The sequence below is a fragment of the Gigantopelta aegis genome, chromosome 4, assembly GCF_016097555.1.
Source record: "Gigantopelta aegis isolate Gae_Host chromosome 4, Gae_host_genome, whole genome shotgun sequence".
In the NCBI taxonomy this organism is placed as follows: domain Eukaryota; kingdom Metazoa; phylum Mollusca; class Gastropoda; order Neomphalida; family Peltospiridae; genus Gigantopelta; species Gigantopelta aegis.
This window is the reverse complement of record NC_054702.1, coordinates 40,877,975-40,900,710: the sequence shown is the minus strand read 5'-3', so window position 1 is coordinate 40,900,710 and position 22,736 is coordinate 40,877,975. Positions and strand designations below refer to the sequence as shown.

At 37.5% G+C, this 22,736-nt stretch overlaps 1 protein-coding gene across 1 annotated transcript in view; it reads left to right on the top strand.

Moving 5' to 3' along the window:
* The window catches only part of LOC121370560, a 407,496-nt gene that overhangs the window by 336,118 nt on the left and 48,642 nt on the right, over positions 1-22,736 (top strand). The window lies entirely within an intron of this gene.

Sequence of the window (22,736 nt, the reverse complement as noted above, 5' to 3'; positions counted from 1 at the left end):
CGATCGCGCATCAGGGGAGCGCTTCACCACTGGGCTACTTTCCGCCCTCGGCAAGGACAGATCCTACGATCAGTCGTACCTCGAGTGAGCGATCTACCACTGAGCTAAACCCGGCCCCAATATCTAAAGGCCTCGCCACACGATACGAGCGCGTCGTACGAAAATTGCAGATTGCATAGCAACCGATGAAATCGTAATGTTGTCTTGTCAGAATTGGCTATTCTAGTACGAAGCAGTCGCATCGTATGGCATCGTCTTGAGCTTAAAGGGACATTCCTGAGTTTGCTGCATTGTAAGATGTTTCCGATTAATAAAATATTTCTACTATTAATTTTACATATTAAATATATTTTCTTGTTTAGAATATCAGTATCTGTATATTCAATGTGTTTCTGGTCGTCTTAATATTTATAAGAAGCCCAAACTGGAGTTTGTATGAAAAAATATATCTAAGGAAGTAAAATGAAATTTAACCTAGTACAAATAGTAGAATGATCAGAAACACTTTTAATATACAGTCACTAATATTTTATGCAGAAAAAAAAAAAAAATAGTAATTACAATCGTTAAAACGTCTCTGTTAGTCGATAACATCTTAAAAATTGCAGCAAACTCGGGAATGTCCCTTTAATATTAATTCGACAAGGCACTAAAATGTATATCTTAAAAAAAAAAAAGTTGTTAATATAGATTGAAACTATGATTTAATGTGTCCTTTTTATCTGGTATTTATTGATTCTTTTTTTTTTAAAGGTGGACACGGAGGAATTGTGAAACGTTCTGTGTGCTTGAAAAAATGCTTCTTACTCGTCCGAATCTGCAAACCCCCTTGCTATATCTACATAAGTTCGAATTGGTGGTGGTGCATCAGACCATGCTAAATCCATGAACATCTCAGACTTTGAATACAACTATTAAAAAGACTGTCCTGAGTTTGCAGCCATTATAAAATGTTTTAATTTGAATACTTCATTAAGGATATTTTTCAAATGTTTTGTAACTTTACTCTAATTCAGTAATCGTAAATGATTTCACAATATACAGTAATTGTAATTTCTCCCTAGTAACAAATGAAAAAGAAATAAAGTGATTAATTTGAATTTTGATGTTTGTATTGTGATTAATTAACCGTTCTAGACAAGTTTGCTTTCTTTTTCCACTTAATGATTTAATTCCTACTTCATGCAGTGTATTATGCATTGTCATAGTAAGTGAATCTACATATGTCAAGCATAGCCTGCCCAGGGGTAATTAGATGCATTCCAGAGCCATACTTTCTTAATTGATACACAGTAGGGTGTCGGCCCGGGACGTAGAAAATCGTTTATCTACTTCCCTGGCCATAACCCACAGTAGATATGTCGGGACTGAATGGGTACTACTATTCCTGAAGGTGCGAAGATCGGTTATTTGCTGCACATTATCGTTGGTGTTAAAATATCCCTTTTATATAACAGTCAGCATTTACTGTGGCCGCTTAATACAGGTATTTTAGCGATTTGCGATCCGATTTAGGTGGCCGCTAGCCGCTGGCCGCGTTAGACAGGTGGCCGCTTATTACAGGTACATTTACATTATAAACTGTTTTGGAAAGGAAAAAGTGCCCGCTTAAGGCAGGTGACAGCTGATTACAGGTGGCCGCTAGGACAGGTTTACTATATATATATATATATATATATATATCAATCATATAATAGCTTACATTTTCAGTGCATACAAAGTATGTGATATTTTTTCAGATCAAATACTTTAAGAATTTGATAACTTTGCAAACGTACTTGGGTGACACTCCATAACTGACGTATGCATTCATAGTCATCAAACCGGCCTCGGTGGCGTCGTGGCAGGCCATCGGTCTACAGGCTGGTAGGTACTGGGTTCGGATCCCAGTCGAGGCATGGGATTTTTAATCGAGATACCGACTCCAAAACCTGAGTGAGTGCTCCGCAAGGCTCAATGGGTAGGTGTAAACCACTTGCACCGACCAGTGATCCATAACTGGTTCAACAAAGGCCATGGTTTGTGCTATCCTGCCTGTGGGAAGCGCAAATAAAAGATCCCTTGCTGCCTGTCGTAAAAAGAGTAGCCTATGTGGCGACAGCGGGTTTCCTCTAAAAACAGTGTCAGAATGACCATATGTTTGACGTCCAATAGCTGATGATAAGATAAAAAATCAATGTGCTCTAGCGGCGTCGTTAAATAAAACAAACTTTACTTTCATAGTCATCAAATAAAAACAGTTCAATAGCAATTTTACACTGAAAGCAGTCCAGAAAACAGAAAACGTTAAGCCCAAGTTTATTTTGATGTAAGGACATCCAAAATAACGTTATTCGAGTTTCACATCATTTCCATTAAAAAATACACCGCGTCAGATATTCTTACGTCATTTGAATATCCAGTAATGGCGGACTGGAATTAAAGTGGCGTGTACAGTTTACAAAAACTCATTGTATTAAACTTGAGATTATATGATAAAGAGATTATTACCCTCGTATGTTTCGGTATCGTCAATATCATATATTAGGAATAAAAATAATGTATTATGCGAGCCTCTAATATATGATATTGACGATACCGTAAAACACTCTGGTAATAACCTCTATATTATATAAAACAAACGATAACCCTACCATCAACAGATTGTAAGTAAACAAAATGCGACTTAAAGGCTGAGTGCCCTCCAAGAAACATTAACCCTACTAACAATGGAAGTGTGTAAAAGGTATGGGGACTGCTATTTTAATATTTCACATTCATTAGTCATTACTATATGCTACATTGAGTGAACATCGTAGGCCCATTGGTCAAATAGTGTTAGAATAGCAACATATTTAAAATTGTAAGTAAAAACAAAATGCGACGCCAAAAGCTAAGTAGAATTTTATCTACTTTTGTTAACTTGAAAAGATGGTCAGTGTGTCAGTCTTGCTTACAGACTGCTCTTAAATGCTTTTTTTTTCGTGAGGAAATATATATTTTTGATTTCTCCCAACGTGATTTCTAGCCACTTCTCTCTTTATTTTGTCCTTTTGTTAAAAAAAAAGAAATATTTTATTTAACGACGCACTCAACACATTTTATTTACGGTTATATGGCGTCAGACATATGGTTAAGGACCACACAGATTTTGAGAGGAACCCCGCTGTCGCCATTTCATGGGCTACTCTTTCTGATTAGCAGCAAGGGATCTTTTATTTGCGCTTCCCACAGGCAGGATAGCACAAACCATGGCCTTTGTTGAACCAGTTATGGATCACTGGTCGGTGCAAGTGGTTTACATCTACCCATTGAGCCTTGGGAACACTCACTCGGGGTTTGGAGTCGGTATCTGGATTAAAAATCCCATGCCTCGACTGGGATCCGAACCCAGTACCTACCAGCCTGTTGACCGATGGCCTAACCACGATGCCACCGAGGCCGGTCCTTTTGTTCATTATCCGTGAATACTGCCGTGTCGTAAACGGTTGTAGATAAGTAAGTAGCTTTTGGTGTCGCGTTATTTTTTACTTACAATTTTGAATCTGTTCCTATTTTAACAGTATTTGACCTGTGGACTACAATATTCACTGAAATATCAAATATCCATATAGTAATGAGAATGAAATGTTAAAGGGATATTCCTGAGTTTGCTGCAATTTTAAGATGTTATCGACTAACAGAGACTTTTTAACGATTGTAATTACATATCAAACATATTTTTTGGCACAAATTATTAGTGTCTGTATAATAAACGTCTTTCTGATCGTTCTAATATTTGTACTAGGTTAAATTTCATTTTATTTTCTAAAATATTGTTTTTTTCGTACGTACGACTTTATTTGAAGACAAAATTCAGTTTGGGCTTCTTACAAATATTAAGACGACCAGAAACACATTGAATATACAGACACCGGTATTCTAAACAAGAAAATATAGTTAATATGTAAGTTTAATCGTAGAAGTATTTTATTAGTCGGAAACATCTTACAATGCAGCAAACTCAGGAATGTCCTTTTAAAATTAAAACCCCCACCACCACCAGTTCAGTTATTTAATGACATGTTTCGGAATTTTTGCCTTTTTCAAAATGGATTTATGGTGGCTGTTATGGACAGGTGACCGTGAGACCAGTCTCGAATATATATATATATGTGAGAGGACGTACCTCCCCCACCCCCCGGTCCTATTATTATATATATACTCACTGTATTATGGCAAATGTGGTCAACAATAATTAGAAAGTAGTAAAACATGAAAACAAAATAATGTGGGGTCTTTGTGAACCAGACCAGAGGCGGATCGGGGGGGGGGGGGGGGGGGGAGGGCAAGGGCCCGGCCCCCTAAATTTGCAACAGTTATATATTTTATTATATATTAATTTTCATTTTTTTTACGATCCCCCATCCAAACCTCTACCAATATTCCCTTGGCATTTCGCTTCATGTCATTGCCCCACCCCCCCCCAAAAAAAAAAAAAAAAAAAAAAAAAAGAAGAAGGATTTTCTGGATCCACCACTGCAGACGTCGCATTATCAAAAACATAAAATATAATTATGGTGATGTCCAAACAGAGAGTCAGTGTAATAGAGGTCGTGTATGTCAAGGTCACAGTTACAAAATGAAATAAAAACCTATAATTTTGGTAGACCACTTAATGATCGTTTGCAAAACCGCTTGCTCAGGTATAAATTTTCTTTTGTGTAAAGGGCCATAACTCTGTCAATAATAGGTAACTAGCCATATATGATAAAGTTATGCACACACTTTCAGGTCAATATCTTGAGGTACTGTAAAAATAAGTTCGTGGGACAAGCATCACTACCTGTATATACCCTCTACGGAAAGGTCGACACAGCAAATTACAGAGAACACAAAAATGGAAGAGGAAGGGTCTTCATCTAGAGGCGTACACGACAGATGAGGTCATGTGGTGGAAGCCAAGACCGGCCTCGGTGGTGTCGTGGTTAAGCCATCGGACATAAGGCTGATAGGTACAGGGTTCGCAGCCCAGTACCGGCTCCCACCCAGAGCGAAATATAACGACTCAGTGGTTAGGTGTAAGACCACTACACCCTCTTCTTTCTCACTAACCGCTAACAACTGACAAACTAACCTTCTGTCCTGGGCAGACAGCCCAGATAGCTGAGGTGTGTGCCCAGGACAGCGTACTTAATGTTCGATGGTTTAACCACAACGCCACCGAGACCGGTTGTGTTCTATAAAGGAACTGCCCTGAGTTTGTAGCTATTGTAAAATATGTTCAACTAACGGAGTCATTTTGACGACTAAAATTACATTTTAAATACTTTTTTTTATTTAGAATATCAGTGTCTGTATATCTAATGTGTTTGTGGTCGTACGGTTATATTTGCAGCCGTTATGTTTCATTTTACTAAGTATTATATATCTTTTGTGACCTATAGAGAATAATACATGAGTGGCCGTTAGATACCATTTATCTCACAACGAGTTGCTTTAAATTGTATCTAACTAGGGAAAGAGTTGTGAGATAAATGGTATCTAACGGACACGAATGTATTATTCTATTTCACACATATGCTCAAAAACCAGCTTTTAAGCAAATTTTAACATCTTTTTTTGACTAAAAGTTATTTACAGTCGTTGCACTTGTAGCACGTCACAGACACATGGTTGTCGGGTTAACTATACGTCACAGTGTAATATATTTCCACCGTGTTGTTTTTCATTGGATGCATGGCACTGGTGACCTGGTCATCACCTAGGAGCAGCCAGTAGTATGTCTTGAAATTGTTAACACACGTATGTGTGTAAACAGGGTATGTGTTATCATAAATAACGCCTGGTGTTCTCACCAACGGGCGTGTAAAAAAAATATTTAACCCCCACTTAAAAAAATACTAGTAATCCGAAATACATTGCTCCATTTAACCTGAAAATCTTTTGGTTTTGTTTGACCGTAACCTTTACGACCAGACATGAACTTTAGAAACACTACTAAATTTTTACTGGAAATTTCGCCCTCCTCAAAGTTACCTCCCCGTCGACCTAACCCACCATCGAACGTCAATGAACGTCATGAACTTTGACAAGCATTTATCGAGGAATGGAACGATATTCTACAATATTCAACACACTTGTCAGTTCCATACGGACGCGATGCAGCGCAGTCATCAATTGTCGATGTGGCCGTACACTGTGTGATTTTTGTTTATGATCCCTACCACATTTTACCAATACGTATTTCCTTCTGTCGTAATATTTGGGCCATATTTCTTTTCCAAACAAATGCACCGTAGAATATCTCTTTCAGTATAAATATAAACGCCATTGGTTAATACGGTTTGGACTTTGGTCTGAATACGACAGTCCAGCGCTATCAGTGAAGCATGTATGTTCGATGTGATTAATGAATGCACTTACACTTATCTTTTCTTCAAGATGGATCGCCTGACATAGATCAGTCTATACGTTTAACAAATAGTTAATAAAATTAAATCTTGTTTTGTTTAAGGACATCACTGTCATCAATTGTTGGATATCAAATAATTGGTCATTGTTAGACGTAGTCTGAAAAATTCAACTACATTTTGCTATTAGCAACAAGCGATCGTTTATAATATTATATGCACTTCCTCACATGTTCTTTGGTAGGCTACAACAATTGTGGGGCACTGGTTAGAGCGGGGGGAAAAACAGCCCATGTGTTATCAAAAACAACGCATGCAATCTAATTAAAATTAGCTCCACAATTACATGTGGATCTAACGCCAGCCAGTTGGAGCTCATGTCCACCAATCAAAACCTTACTTGCAGAATCCTGCCAGTGATTTAAAAATAATTAGAAAACATTCCGAATTATCCTGAGGGTATACGACATGTTTCGTGTGAATTACGAATGCCTTAAAACATGTTTTATTTTATAAAATAAATAATTTGTAATGTAAAACTGAAGACTGATTTAGTTTTTTTTTTTTTTTTTATATAAATAAATAAATAATTTTTAATGTATATTTGAAGACTGATAACCCACCCCGTACGCATTGGTATGGTTCGCTGTACTGCGGCGACTAAAATAGACTCGCCCGATATTTTTAGAATTTGTATGCTCCCAAATAACGTTATAAAAGGCGAAGTGTGATTGGTCAATATTTAAATTATTATTTACAGACGAAATGTTACCTGGACATTGGGGACTACGCAGTGTTGTTAGTTTTAAATCACTGGCAGGATTCTGCAAGTAAGGTTTTGATTGGTGGACATGAGCTCCAACTGGCTGGTGTTAGATCCACATGTAATAGTGGAGCTAATTTTAATTAGATTGCAACGCATGGTGTTCTCACCAACGAGTGTGTAAGAAACGAAACTATCGGGAGGTGAAAATCTGGTTTGAGCTACTTACAAACATTAGTACGACAGCAAACATCTTGTTTATTCAGACACTGATATTCAAAACAAGAAAATACCTTTACTGTGTCATGTTAGTTACCAAAAAAAAGGGGAAAAAAAGGCTCGCTTGATGCGCGGTCGGTGTGGGATCGATCCCCGTCGGTGGGCCCATTGGGCTATTTCTAGTTCCAGTCAGTGCATCACGAATGGCATATCAAAGGTCGTGGTATGTGCTATCCTGTCTGTGGGATAGTACATACAAAATATCCCTTGCTGCTAATCAAAAAAGAGTAACCTATGAAGTGGCAACAGCGAGATGATAAATGTGGATGCAATAGAATCCTTTATTCCTTCTAAGGCTTTAATGACTGCCCTAACATCAGCACTAAACATTGATGCTGAGTCGGGCAGTATCATGGAAAGTATTATGTCCGATGGAAAAACTGTAGCACAAGCTACAGAATTCCCATCCGGTAATCCGTCTGTGTAAACAGGAATGTAGTCACGGTAATGTCTTGAATTTCCATGAAAAATTGTTTGTACACATCTTTAGATGCGCAAGATCCAACACAATTTTAAGTGGTGTAATACACCAAGGTGGTAAAACAAAATATGAAGGAGTTTCCATAGTGTTAGTTATATATATATATATATATATATATATATATATATATATATATCTCCCCCCCTCTCTCTCTCTCTCTCTCTCTCTCTCTCTCTCTCTCTCTCTCTCTCTCTCTCTCTCTCATCATTTCCAGAGACCGCTTTAGGAACACGTACGTTAATGTATATTTTATATGTGTATTGATGTGTGAATATCTATATACTGTATGTATGTCGAGGTTGACTATTGCATACATAGATATTAACGCACTGGCGCAGGGGATAATTAAATCTTTTCTGGCCGCAAAAATTGTCCCATGCCGTTGCTGGGACTCGAACCTGTGGCACCAATTCGCCCGCAAATTGCAAGACTAACCACGATACGCTCTGAGCTATCGAAGCTTCCATAAAAAGGAAGTTTCTTTAACTGAACCATATGCATGGGGCCTACAATCTACGCGGTCGATCCCGCTTACGTGCATGAAACAGTGGGCAGACCTGGCACTGGCTAGTATGTATTGATGTATGAATATCTATATATTGTATGTATGTCGAGGTTGACTATTACATACATAGATATTAACGCACTGGCGCAGGGGATAATTAAATCCTTTCTGGCCTCAAAAATTGTCCCATGCCGTTGCTGGGACTCGAACCTGTGGCACTGATTCGCCCGCAAATTGCAAGACTAACCACGATACGCTCTGAGCTATCGAAGCTTCCATAAAAAGGAAGTTTCTTTAACTGAACCATATGCATGGGGCCTACAATCTACGCGGTCGATCCCGCTTACGTGCATAAAACAGTGGGCAGACCTGGCACTGGCTAGTATGTATTGATGTATGAATATCTATATATTGTATGTATGTCGAGGTTGACTATTACATACATAGATATTAACGCACTGGCGCATGGGATAATTAAATCCTTTCTGGCCTCACAAATTGTCCCATGCCGTTGCTGGGACTCGAACCTGTGGCACCGAATCGCCCGCAACTTTCAGACTTGCCACGATACGTTCTGAGTTATCCAGACATCCATAAAAAGAATGCTTTTTAACTCAGCCACATGCATTGGGCCTACAAAATACGCAGTCGATCCCGCTTACGTGCATGACACAGTGGACAAACCTGGCACTGGCTAGTATGTACTAATGTATGAAGATGTATGTATGTATGTATTGATGTATGAATATCTATATATTATATGTATGGCGAGGTTGCTGTTACCTACATAGATATTAACGCACAGGCGCATGGGATAATTAAATCCTTTCTGGTCTCACAAATTGTCCCATGCCGTTGCTGGGACTAGAACCTATGGCACCGAATCGCCCGCAACTTTGCAGACTTGACACGATACCTTTTGAGCTATGTGTGTATGTATGTATGTATGCATGTATGTATCATATGTATGTAAATATGTCTGTGAAGGTGGCAATGGAGAAGGGGTAGGTGGGGGTCGTAATTTTGCAGTAATTTCATGTTGCCATAACTGACAGGGACGGATGCAGGATTTATATATATGAATTGTTGGAGCAGGCGGCTTCAACTTAGCAGGCTGGTCGTCTAGCGGTAGGTAAAGTTAACCGCTTCAACGGAGTCGGCTTGGGAGTAGAAGTGGGCCGTCGCGGTGGTGACTGGTACATGGCAGTGTCCAGTGTCCCGCTGATCGCGTCCGTCGACGTGTCCGCCTGTAGCGAGCTGGTCTCCTTCCGCTGAGTAGATGGAGGGGTCAACTACGCAGATGGAACCGCCGCTAGTTTGGTTCCCCCTGTGTCACCCCTGGCGCATGTCCCCTCTTCCCACGTCCACTTCTCTTCCTCTTCGGGGTATCGCGATCGCAGTACACTAAGGTCACGGTCGCTCATGACCCAGTGTACGCGACTCGTTGCTCAAGCAGTACGCCGTAACAAGGTGCATTGCAATTGTGTACTTGGAGCCGGTTTTCTTTTGTCCAGCTCCTTATTAAATACGTGCTGGGCCATTTGTGGTTTTAGTTTGTGGTTTTAGTTTGTGGGCGGGTGCATTGTTATTATTAGACCAATGCACCCTGTGTAGAGATGGTGTGATATACGTGCGTGCTGTGTGTTTGTTGTCCCTAGTTTGTGTTAAAGTTGTCTCTAATGCATTAAGTCCCTAATTTGAGTATCCAACGGCTTTCAAAGCCACCCATCCCTCCTATCCTTGGCTTATAATAAAAGACAAGGGGGGGGGGGGGGGGGGGGGGTATTGGTTGGGTAGGGGTTATTATACTAACATAGCTAGCTAATTTGAAGGGTATTCCCTTATAGTGTTTGTTTTGATTAAAAAACGCTGTGCGTTGCATGTAATACATTTTACATAGTAGGTATGTTTATGTCATAACACGTAGATCCTGTTCAGTCTTAAGGTTGTTGTGGACCCACCCATATACCCGGCTAGTGCTGCTGTAAATTTGGCGTCAAGATTAGAAACTTTAGCCCGCCCTAGTACTATTAGTAATTTATTATCGGTTTTCCTTTCATACTCTTTCATTCAGATAAAAGATAATTTAACTTACTTATTTTGAAACTGTTGGTTTTCCCGATCTGGTTATTCGGGAACACATGTTATGACTCACCTTGTGGTTTTAGCTGGAATAAATATGAACATACATACCAAAATAAGTGCAGAGTGCTTAAGTCTCAAACACGTGAAATGATGGAGAGGGCTGTCTTTGGTGATGGACAGGGCAGTCTTTGCCCCGTAGTCAGCGATTTCATTGCCAATGATTCCCACGTGTGCTGGTAGCCATTCAAACGTTACCTTAAGGTTAAGTTGTTGAATAGCCCGAAATTCAATATGGATGGCAGCTATAATATCAGGTCTAGTTGATTTATTGGTTTGAAGAGACTGAATAGAGCTTAAGCTATCAGAGAAAATCACACTTTGTGAGTATTTTTGATTTTTTTTTATCCAGACAAGTGCATGTAATATGGCTGTCAGTTCTGCTGTATAAACTGATAGGTTATCTGGTAGCTGTACATACTTGACTAGTTTAGAGTGCTTGGAAATTTTTCTTCTACTACTGCGAAACTAACCCTGCCATTATCTGGATTTTTAGATCCATCCGTGTAGATATGGATGTGATCTGGGTAATTTTCATTAGCGGCTACTTCAAATAAGATTTTTTTAAAAGGGTGGAAAAGGTGTTTTATTAGTTGTATGTTTAATTAAGTAAGGTGTGTGACAATCGACAGGTTGGTTGACATGGTACATTGCCACTAGAGTATTATCTAGACCTATATCAATTTCAATTTTGTTGGCCTGGGTAGCGGAAGAATCATTAAGGTTGAGGTTTGGTTTAGGAGTTTGACTAGGTCGGCTTTCCTTAGGTAGTAGATCCTGTACTGGATGGTTAATATTTAGCGAATGAATTTTTAAGTGATATTTAAGAAGTTGAAGTTTTCTGCGGTAATCTAAAGGCATTACGTTAAATTCTACTTCTAAACTTTTGCCGCTGGTTGTATTAAAGCACTTAGAATTATAGCTAAAGTACCTATTTTGAATAATATCAAGTTTATGAAGCAGAGTCGAGGAACCACAGCTGTAGGCCTGGGCTCCATAGTCTATTTTGGAGAGGATACATGCTTTATATGCCATAAGCATTGCCTCAGTCGGTGCTCCCCAACTGGTGCCTGAAATGGCTGTAAGAATATTTAGAGTTTGTTTAGTATTTTGAATTATGCTGTTTATATGACATCTAAAGGTTAACTGGGAGTCGACTATTACTCCTAAAAATCTGAATTGTGAGATGCGTGGTATTATGTTGTTGAGTGAATTTATCTGGTTATCTGGTTTTATCAAATAGCATACCGACTGTTTTATTTGAAGAAAGTTTAATCCCCAGTCGAGGGCCCATTTATTTAGTCTATCTATATCTAATTGAAGTTTTTTTTAAAGATAAGAGGTAGTCCTACCTGCTCGCCAGAAGGCGCAGTCATCGGCGAAGAGAGCAGTATTTAGTGGGAAAGTTTGCCCTGGTTTTTCTGTAGCGTTTAGTGCTTTAGTAATATCATTAATAAAGATGTTGAACAGGGTTGGGGATAGAACTGAGCCATGCGGGATGCCGTTAATGATATCTGTTTTATCTGAAAATTGACCATTTACTCTAACTGAGATAGATCTATTATGAATAAAGTTATTGATAAAATTGAACATGTTACTGTTGATACCTTTGTCGTTTAGTTTAGTTAACAGGCCTTGGCGCCATACCATGTTGAAAGCTTTTTCTATGTCTATGAAATCAGCGCAAACTTTATAAGATTTTCTAAATGCATCGTTGATTGAGTTTTGTAGTCGTACTATTTGGTCTATAGTTGAGTGTTGGGCTCTAAAGGCGCTTTGAACGTTAGCTATTAAGTTATTTTCAGTAAGATAATTATTTAGTCGTTTGTTGATTATGGTTTATAAAGTTTTGCACATGTGTGATGTACGTGTTATTGGTCTGTAACTGCCCGGGAGAGAGTGGTCCTTCCCTGCTTTAGGAATAGAATAGAATAGAATAGAATAGATGTTTAACGACACCCCAGCACGAAAAATACATCGGCTATTTGGTGTCAAACTATGGTAAAAAGTTTGTTTTATTTAACGACGCCGCTAGAGCACATTGATTTTTTTATCTTATCATCGGCTATTGTACGTCAAACATATGGTCATTCTGACACTGTTTTTAGAGGAAACCCGCTGTCGCCACATAGGCTACTCTTTTTACGACAGGCAGTAAGTGATCTTTTATTTGCGCTTCCCACAGGCAGGATAGCACAAACCATGGCCTTTGTTGAACCAGTTATGGATCACTGGTCGGTGCAAGTGGTTTACACCTACCCATTGAGCCTTGCGGAGCACTCACTCAGGGTTTGGAGTCGGTATCTCGATTAAAAATCCCATGCCTCGACTGGGATCCGAACCCAGTACCTACCAGCCTGTAGACCGATGGCCTGCCACGACGCCACCGAGGCCGGTAAAAAACTATGGTAAATGCAAACAAATAAACTGCTTTAGGAAGACTGAAATATTCAGCATGTTTCCATGCGGCAGGCAACTGCCCCTCCCCCCAGACTCTGTTAAAGAGCGACAACACCACATTAAGTGTCACATCAGACATGTGCTGGAGTAAAGTATAACTGATTTTATCTAGGCCTGTAGCTGTACTTTTCATGGCTTTTAGTGCCGATTGTAGTTCTAATAGCGTTAGTGGTTGATTATAATCTAGATTGTCATTATTTGGTTGAGTTAAAAAGGTTGAGTTATTGGTTGGTAGAGTATTAGATTTTAAAAGATTTTCTGAGAATTTCTTAGGGAAGTTCTAATTACAACTGTTTTTGCCGAAAGTAGAGCTAAGTAAATTTGCTTTTTGTTTATTAGTAATTGCTGGGTTATGTTTTTGAAGGACTGTGGGTCTAGTGCGGTATCCTTGTATAGCTATAATTTTGCCCCACATTTCTTTAGCTGAAGTTCTATGATTAATTTCTCCACAGAAGGTGTGCCAGCTGGCCCTTTTAGCTTCTATAATGAGTTTACCTACTTCTGCTTTAGCTATTTTATTTAGTGTGATAGTCTTGGTTACCTGTTTTTTTGGTAAAGTTTGCGCATTCTGTTCCTGAAGCTGCATTTAGCTTTAATTTTGGCAGTCCACCAACTAACTGGTTTAGTTTTAGTGTTAGGTTTTGTTTTTTAAATATTTTTTTCCGCTATTTCTATTATTTTATTGGTTAGTTGAGCGGTGGCGTTATCAATGTTTAGGTTATCCTCTAGTGTTACTGTCTTACAGTCGCTGGTGAAGCCAGCCCAGTTAGCTTTTGAAAATTTAAATTTTGGAATAAAAATTTCTTCCTCAGAGAAGTTGGTATTGCATCTGTAACTGGTTAGAATGGGAAAATGGTCGCTATTAAGGGTATCCATTAATTCCCATTGCGCATTCGCTCCTATATTAGCTGACATCAAAGTTAGGTCAACGGCAGAAGTACTGTTGTTGATATCAAATATGTAAGTGATACTGCCGTCGCTAAGACATACCAAGTTATTATTAATAAATTCTTCAAAGATTTCGCCCTGTGGGTCGGTGTTAGGACTCTCCCACACACACCCCCCCCTCCCCAGTGTGTTATGGCAGTTAAAGTCACCGACTAAAATTATATTATTGTTTTTATTTATAAGATTATTATAGTTTTGAATGGTTCAGCTACTCTAAGCAGATCCTGGAGGACTATAAACATTAATAACGTCGATCGGCATAGTATTATGTGTTGTTATTAGTAGGGTGATATTTAATTTCCAAGTGTGGTATATTATTTTTTATTAGTGTGGCTAGTCCACCTCTAGTGCTGTTTTTCCTATGAGCATAATAGCTGGTATAACCCGGAATTTTAAATGTTTTACAAGTTTTAGTTTTATTTGTTTTTGAGTTATCGGCAGAGCCTAGCCAAGTTTCTTGAATGCAAATTATATCTGGCTTGTTGCTAGTGCTTATCAGTTGGGTGAGCTCAACACCATGCCCCATTGAATGGAGGCCTCTAGCGTTCCATTGGAGTAAGCTATGGCCTTATTTCCTATGTTTGAGTTATTAGCGGGGGCGTATGGAGACGTATCTCCCATAACGCTGGCCCGATGTTTTTAAATTTTGCTATTAATTTTATTTTAATTTTTTTGAATATCTAGGTTAGATTTGATTGTTGATATTTCCTGAACTAGAGTTTGGATGATTGATTTAAGTTGGCTGACTTCTGATAGAGTATTTGTTTTAAGTTTTTCCTTAAGTTAACTGTTGAAGTTGGCTTTTTGGCTAGTTGGTTTGTTTGGTTGCTCACTAGTTCTGTTTAGTTTGCGGAGCGCTTTCTGGTAGTGGTGGCACCTGGTGTCGTGTGCTATGTGCCGGCTGAGTCAGTTAGGGCATTGTAAAGGTCTGGTACAAGGAGAGCTACGGGATGTCCACACCTGTGGCAGGTGGGAAGCTTTTTATGGTGACGAAACTTAGCCGCACTATGACCCCCGCTGCTGACAGTGGAAACATTGAGTTCAGATCGCGGCATATGTATTACAGAGGGGTGTTAAAGCTCGCACGTGCGCCCTCCGAGGTGAGAGGCGTCCCGACATCAGGTATGGACATTTACAGCTAAAAACCATCACATGTGAAGTGACGTATCAGTTTCTATCACTGGTTACAAAACACGTTTTACTGTTTTAGTGATATACATCTGTTCTCTCGCTAGTTGTATTTGTAAAAATACGGGTTTTGAGATGGTGGGTGTTGTTTTGGTTGTTTAGTTAGTTGGGTTTTTTTTTAAAGAAGTATTTCAAGTAAATATTCTGGTAATAATTATAAAATTACTTCTTAAACTTTACAAACTATGTCCGTACTTTTTGTCTTGTCTTAAGATAAGATATATATGTGTTACTTTTGCAACGGCAGCAGCAACTTTGCGTGTACAATTTTCGCGTTTAACTCCATTTCGCACAAGTTATAAGTTCTAGTCGAAACAAAATGTTTTTTTAATAATAATAATAATAATAAAATTCAACGTGGCCATCCAACAGCCTGTGTTGACGACTTCTGGGTCTCAAATCTGTTGCACCAATCCATTATCCACATGATTCCACAAAAGTAAGATCAGCCCCGGTCTCGAACTCGTCGACATCTCCAGCTTCAAGGAGTGGGACGTAGCCCAGTGGTAAAGCGCTCGCTTGATGCGCGGTCGGTTTGGGATCGATCCCCGTTAGTGGGCCACTGGGCTATATCTTGTTTCAGCCAGTGCACCACGACTAGTATATCAAAGGTATGTGCTATCCTGTCTTTGGAATGGTGCATATAAAAGGTCCCTTGCTACTAATGGAAAAAAAATGTAGCCGGTTTCCTCTCTGTGACTGTCAAAATAACCATATGTTTGACATCCAATAGCCGATGATTAATAAATCAATGTGCTCTAGTGGTGTCGTTAAACAAAAACTTCTTCTTCCCCAGCTTCAAATAACCAACGTAAAACCTATAATAAAAATGGGTCAACCTACAAATACTGACAAAACTTATAAATGTCTTTTACACATATAAAGACTATTCATTTATATATGTAGTTGAAGGAAATACATTGTTTTTTTAAATTATTTCCATTTGGGCCCTTCCCAGCTTGAGGGAGAGGGGTCAGAATGGCCAAATTCACAAATTTATTTCTCCATGTGCCAAAGTTTGTTTTGTTTAACGACACCACTAGAACACATTGATTTATTAATCATCGGCTATTGAATGTCAAACATATGGTAATTTTGACAGTCATAGAGTGGAAACCTGCAACATTTTGTTTCCATTAGTAACAGGAGATCTTTTATATGCACCATCCCACAGACAGGATAGCACATACCACGGCCTCATATACCAGTCGTGGTGCACTGGCTGGAACGAGAAATAACCAAATGGGACCACTGACCGGGATCGATCCTAAACCGACCGACTAGAGCACGTAATGATTATTAATAAACGACTATTGGATGTCAAACATTTGTTAATTTTGACATATAGCCTTAGAGACGAAACCCGCTACATGTTTTTCCATTAGTAGCAAAGGATAGCACATACCACGGCCTTTGATATACCAGTCGTAGTGCACTGGCTGGAACGAGACATAGCTCAATGGACCCACTGACGGGGATTGCTCCTAAACTGACCGCGCATCAAACGAGAACTTTACCACTGGACTACGTCCCGCCCCTTTTATGGAAAAGAATTTAATTAAAATTACTTAATGGTTTCCCGTTTTGGGCCATGCTCCCCAGGCCCTTATGTGTGTGTGTGTGTGTGTGTGCGCGTGTGTGTGCGTGCGTGCGTGTATTATCAGAATGACACAATTCACAATGTTTTTTCTATATGAGTCAAGGAAGCTTCTCACCAATATTATCTAGAATTGGTCAAGTAGATTTTGAGAATAAGTGAAAGAAACAACAGTTTAAATATAACTATAGTAACAATGCTAGTAAACCATCTATTGACCTTTGTATGAAGACTAATCGGTGAAAATAGACTTACTTTCCCGATTTTGGGCCCATTTCTCAAGTCAGAATGACCAAATTTAGAATTGTTTTTCTCCATGTGCCAAAGAAGCTTCCAATAAAAGGTGGTTAGAATTGGTCAAGGAGTTTGAGAAGAACGTTTTTTAAAATTAGCTTAATTTCCCCACCACTTAAAGGGACATTCCTGAGTTTGCTGTATTGTAAGATGTTTCCGACTAATAACATATTTCTACGATTACACTTACATATTAAATATATTTTGTTGTTTAGAATATCAGTGTCTGTGTATTCAATGTGTTTCTGGTCTTCTTAATATTTGTAAGAAGCCCAAACTGGATTTTGTCTTCAAATAAAAATATTTTAGGAAATAAAATGAAATTTAACCTAGTACAAATATTAGAACGATCAAAAACACGTTTAATATGCAGCCACTAATATTTTATGCAGAAAAATATTTGATATGGAATTACAATCGTTAAAAAGTCTCTGTTAGTCTGTTAGTCATAAATTCGTTTCTCCGTGTGCCAAGAAATCTTCCAACAAAAGCAACTTGAGAAGAAGATTTGTTAAAAATGTAGCTTATTTTTTCTCTTTTGGGCCTCGCCCCCGAGTGCCATGGAAGGTGAAAGAGTTAGAAGTGGGTTAGAATGACCAAATTCACAAATATATGTCTCATGTGTCAAGAAAGTTTCCAATAAACTTGGAGAAGTAGTCAAAGAAATAACACTTTAAATGCAATTTACTACATAACAATGCATAACATAACATAACTTCACACCCTCCCTAGGTACAAACTGAGGATTCAACAGTAATGGCATTAACAAACTTACCACTAATTTGTTTTTGGAATTGAAAGAAAGTAATGTTTTATTTAACGACGCACTCGACACATTTTATTTACGGTTATATGGCGTCAGACATATGGTTATGGACCACACAGATTTTGAGAGGAAACCCGCTGTCGCCACTATATGGGCTACTCTTCCGATTAGCAGCAAGGGATCTTTTATTTGCGCTTCCCACAGGCAGGATAGCACAAACCATGGCCTTTGTTGAACCAGTTATGGATCACTGGTCGGTGCGAGTGGTTTACACCTACCCATTGAGCCTTGCGGAGCACTCACTCAGGGTTTGGAGTCGGTATCTGGATTACAAATCCCATGCCTCGACTGGGATCCGAACCCAGTACCTACCAGCCTGTAGACCGATGGCCTACCACGACGTCACCGAGGCCGGTGTTTTGTCACACAATGACATACGAAAACGGATCGCTCACGTGATCCTTCAGCTGGGGTGACATAAACTGCCATATTTTGCATATCTACAAGTCAGAGATATATCGGATGCAACCACCCCCCACCGCCACCAAAAAAAAAAAGGAAAAAAGAAGAAGAAGATAACCATAGTGAATATAGAATTATAGAATTGACATTTCACACCCATTAAAACATGGATATTTGCCACCTTCAGTGAATATTTTAGGCCATAGGTAAAATATTGTTAAAATAACAACAGATTCAAAATTATAAGTCAATAATTATAAGTAAAAAATGCGACGCCAAAAGGTAAGCGAAGTTATAACTACTTTTGTATATGTCCATCGTCTTGCTCTCAGATTGCCTTCGAACGTTTTTCACCACGAGAGAATCAATTTGCTAATTTCTTCCAACGTGATTTGTTTCCATTTCGTTCTTATTTTGTCCTTTAATTCATTCTCTATAAATATTGTGGTGCCTTTAACAAACTTTAAGATAGATACAATTTCACTTAATATTATTTATTTATTATTATTAATTTAAAAAAAAACAAAACAAAAAAACATTTTTTTTTTCGGGGGGTGGGGGAGGGTAGACTAGTGGTAAAGCTCTCGCTTGATCTAGGATCGATTCCCATTTGGCCTATTTCTCGTCCCTGTACACCACGACTGGTATATCAAAGGCCGTGGTATGTGCTATCCTGTTTGTAGAATGGTGCACATAAAACAAATCAGAGCTACTAATGGAAAAATGTAGCGGGTTTCGTATTTAGGACTATATGTAAAAATTGCCAAATGTTTCACATGCAATAGCTGATGCTTAATAAATCAATGTGCTCTAGTAGTGTTGTTAAACAAAACAAATTTTAACTTAACTTTTGGACTCGTTTTGTTTTACTGGATGTGACAAATATCCATATTTATTATATACATAGCAATCTATGGATATCATAAAAGTGATATCCGGTGAAAAGTTATATTTTCACTGTATTTTAGTTATAGTGAAACTATATAAAATCGTATTTACTTCTTTTTTTTGTAAAAGTTCATGATTAAATCATCTCCCATTGTCTCGTTTCTTCGTATTTATGTTTGATGATTACCAATGCATCTGATCGTATTTGAAAACTGAAAAAAAGAAAAGAAAAGTAATTTAAACAACTGTACCTATAAAAAGGGGGTGTGAAAATAAAAATATCTAAAACGAATTGAATACGAAGTTAAATAATGATTACACAATGTTCTGTCATTGAGTGGAAGTTCAAATTTAACGGCGTTCGATTCGTTTTGTTTTTGTGCGATTTTTTATTTTTTTAAAGAATCGCTTTGTCAGGTATGTTTGCACACCAGTATTATCAAATAATGTTTATTTAATAATTAAATAAAGGTAATTTTTATTCAAATTTCTTTTTAAATGTCTATGGTCAAGAAAATTTTCTGGAAAGGTTTCATCGGAAGAAATATATCATGACGTTACGTGTTTTCGATAGGAAAAGCGAAAGATATTAACAAAAAGGGAAATATATTGTAATTTATTTTAGCAAAAATGTATATAATCAATTACGGAAGCCTATTAGTGCCATTACATACAAGAAAATAATTATATTTTTCAAGATTTAAACTTGGAAAAGTCAACTTTAATCTTGCAAAAACCAAGTTTAAATTTGGAAAAATCAACTTTAATCTTGGAAAGATCAACATATAATTTTGGAAAGATCAACTTTAAATTTGGAAAAATCAACAACCTTTAATATATTGATTAACAAACCAAAGTTTAGATATGAAATATCAAACAGTGTTTTAATATACACGTTACATTAATATAATAATTAACAAACTAGGTTTAGATATAAATAGTACACCATTAGAATACATTAATTAACAAATTAAGTTTAGATAGAAATATCACACTATTGTAACAGGACCTCATGTTTAATATATTAACAAACTAAGTTCAGATAGAAATACACAATTGTAATAGGACCACATACCTTTACTGTATTAATTAATAAACTAAGTTTAGATTGCGAGATCACAATATTATGACAGGGTGTGACGGAACATGCTCTTAAATTTGTTTTCGCCTGTGGCGATATTAATTGTTTTAGAGGGCCGTGTGCAGTTCCAATACGCACTTAAGTCCAGGTGGGCACTTTGTTACGTAATACCTCTGCGCGACGGTGGTCGTTCTGTTTTCAATACACACCCAGACCAGATGCGGAGGCCATGTGGCCAGTAGTTAAGTAATACCTCCGCGAGTGCGGTTTTTACGACCATGATTTGGCGACTAGGCGTCAGCAAGTCTGGCCATCTAAGGAAAATTGGCGTCTTGGTCTCGGTGGCAATATCTCATGATACGTGAGGTGCCGCGTTGTGCCCCCAGGCGATATTCGCTGTCTCTGAGATTTTTGAATAAATAGATAGGATTTAGAGTTATCGGGGAGAAACATAGGAAGGCTTCCAGGGGGAACGTTGTCCGTCCGGACTGGTAATTATATATTATTTCTGCTCTGTTGTATAACCTTGATGTGATTGATGTGACTTTAAATATTTTAATACTGTATTATACCAATATTATTTAGACGGTGCTGCCGGTAATCTGACGCAGTAAACTGTAAGCTCACTGTTCTAATATATATAAAGCTTAACCAGTCATCCTAGAGGACCTAGGTAAACCGTAGGTTATTGTCTTTATTGTGATAGGTACCAGTATTAATTCTATATTACAAGGTTACTGAATGAGTAGTTAAGGGTTAATTAAAAATTAACCAGTTAGGAATAGAGTTGTAATTCCTTTATTAATTAAGTTCCCCTGGAAGCGTTTCTCAATTATCACACGTGTGGGTGTTGTATCACAGTGAAGTGTTTAGAATATTGTGTAAACTAGACACCTAGAGATTAACTAATTAAGTGATCAGTTCTGGGTTGTTATTATTTGTTGTTGTTAATTAACTACTGCGGCAGTATATTTGTCAGCGTAGTATTAATACAGATTCCAAAGTGTATTGTGTTTTGTTGTGTTTTCTAGTGAACTAAACGTGCTATATTATATATATTTTATATAAGATCTTATCTCTGTTCATACCTAGAGACGAGCCACGCGGGTTTTGAACTGCCCGTTACAGAGAGATCTAATAGATATACAGTTAGGAGAGATATTTGGATAATCGTGTTTCATTCAGTTACGGGTATTGTAGGATCCCCGTGACACAGGGTCACGTACCTTTAATATATTAATATTGTTAATTAATGTATTAAAGGTACGTTGTCCTACTTCAATACTGTGTGATATTTCTATCTAAACTTTGTCAATTAATATATTAAAGGCATGTGGGCCTATTAAAATAATGTGTGATATTTGTATCTAAACTTTGTTAATTAATATATTAAAGGTACGTGGTCCTATTACAATAATGTGTGATATTTCTATCTAAACTTTGTTAATTAATATATTAAAGGTACGTGGTCCTATTACAATACTGTACGATATTTCTGTCTAAACTTTGTTAATTAATATATTAAAGGTACGGGTCCTACTACAATACTGTGTAATATTTCTATCTAAACTTCGTTTGCTAATTAATATATTAAAGGTATGTGTCCCTTTTACAATAGTGTGATATTTCTTTCTATTGTTATTCAATATATTAATGGTTGTTGATATTTCCAAAATTAAAGTTGATTTTTCCAAGATTAAAGTTGATCTTTCCAATATTATATGTTGATCTTTCCAAGATTATAGCTGACTTTTCCAAGATTAAAGTTGATTTTTCCAAGTTTAAAGTTGATTTTTCCAAGTTTAAATGTTGCAAAATATAATTATTTTATTGTGTGTGATGGCACTAATACACTTCCGTACAAACCATGCTCCAGAAATAAAAATTAGGCAGGACATGTGAGGAATTTCTTGAAAGAGAAGTTGATTTTTCCAGCATTAAAGTTGATTTTACCAAGATTAAAGTTGATTTTTCCAGCATTAAAGTTGATTTTACCAAAATTAAAGTTGATTTTTCCAACATTAAAGTTGATTTTTCCAACATTATTTGTTAGGAAATAGAATTATTTTATTGCGTGTGGTGGCACTAATACGCTTCCGTAATTCAAATATATACAAGCTTACAAATACAAAAGTGAAAAAAACCCTTAACAATCCCACCCAAAACCTCATAATATGAAATAGTTGGTGTTTAATATACAGCTGCTAATAGTTTATGCAGCAAAATAAATTTGATATGTAATTACAATCGTAAAAAAGTCTCTGTTAGTCAATGCCATCTTTACAAATTGCAGCAAACTCAGGAATGTCCCTTTAATAAATCAAATTTGAATTGATGGTTTCATAGCTTTTAAACTGTACCAGTTATTCCAGTTGAAATTGATATATCAAAAACCATTACGAGGGTGATGTTTTCGAGGAATTGCCGTATAGAGAGTTTGGATTGCAGGTTGCAGCTGTTTTCATGTCAGAATCTGACGAAATATTTACTTTTGTTTTCAAACAGCGAATG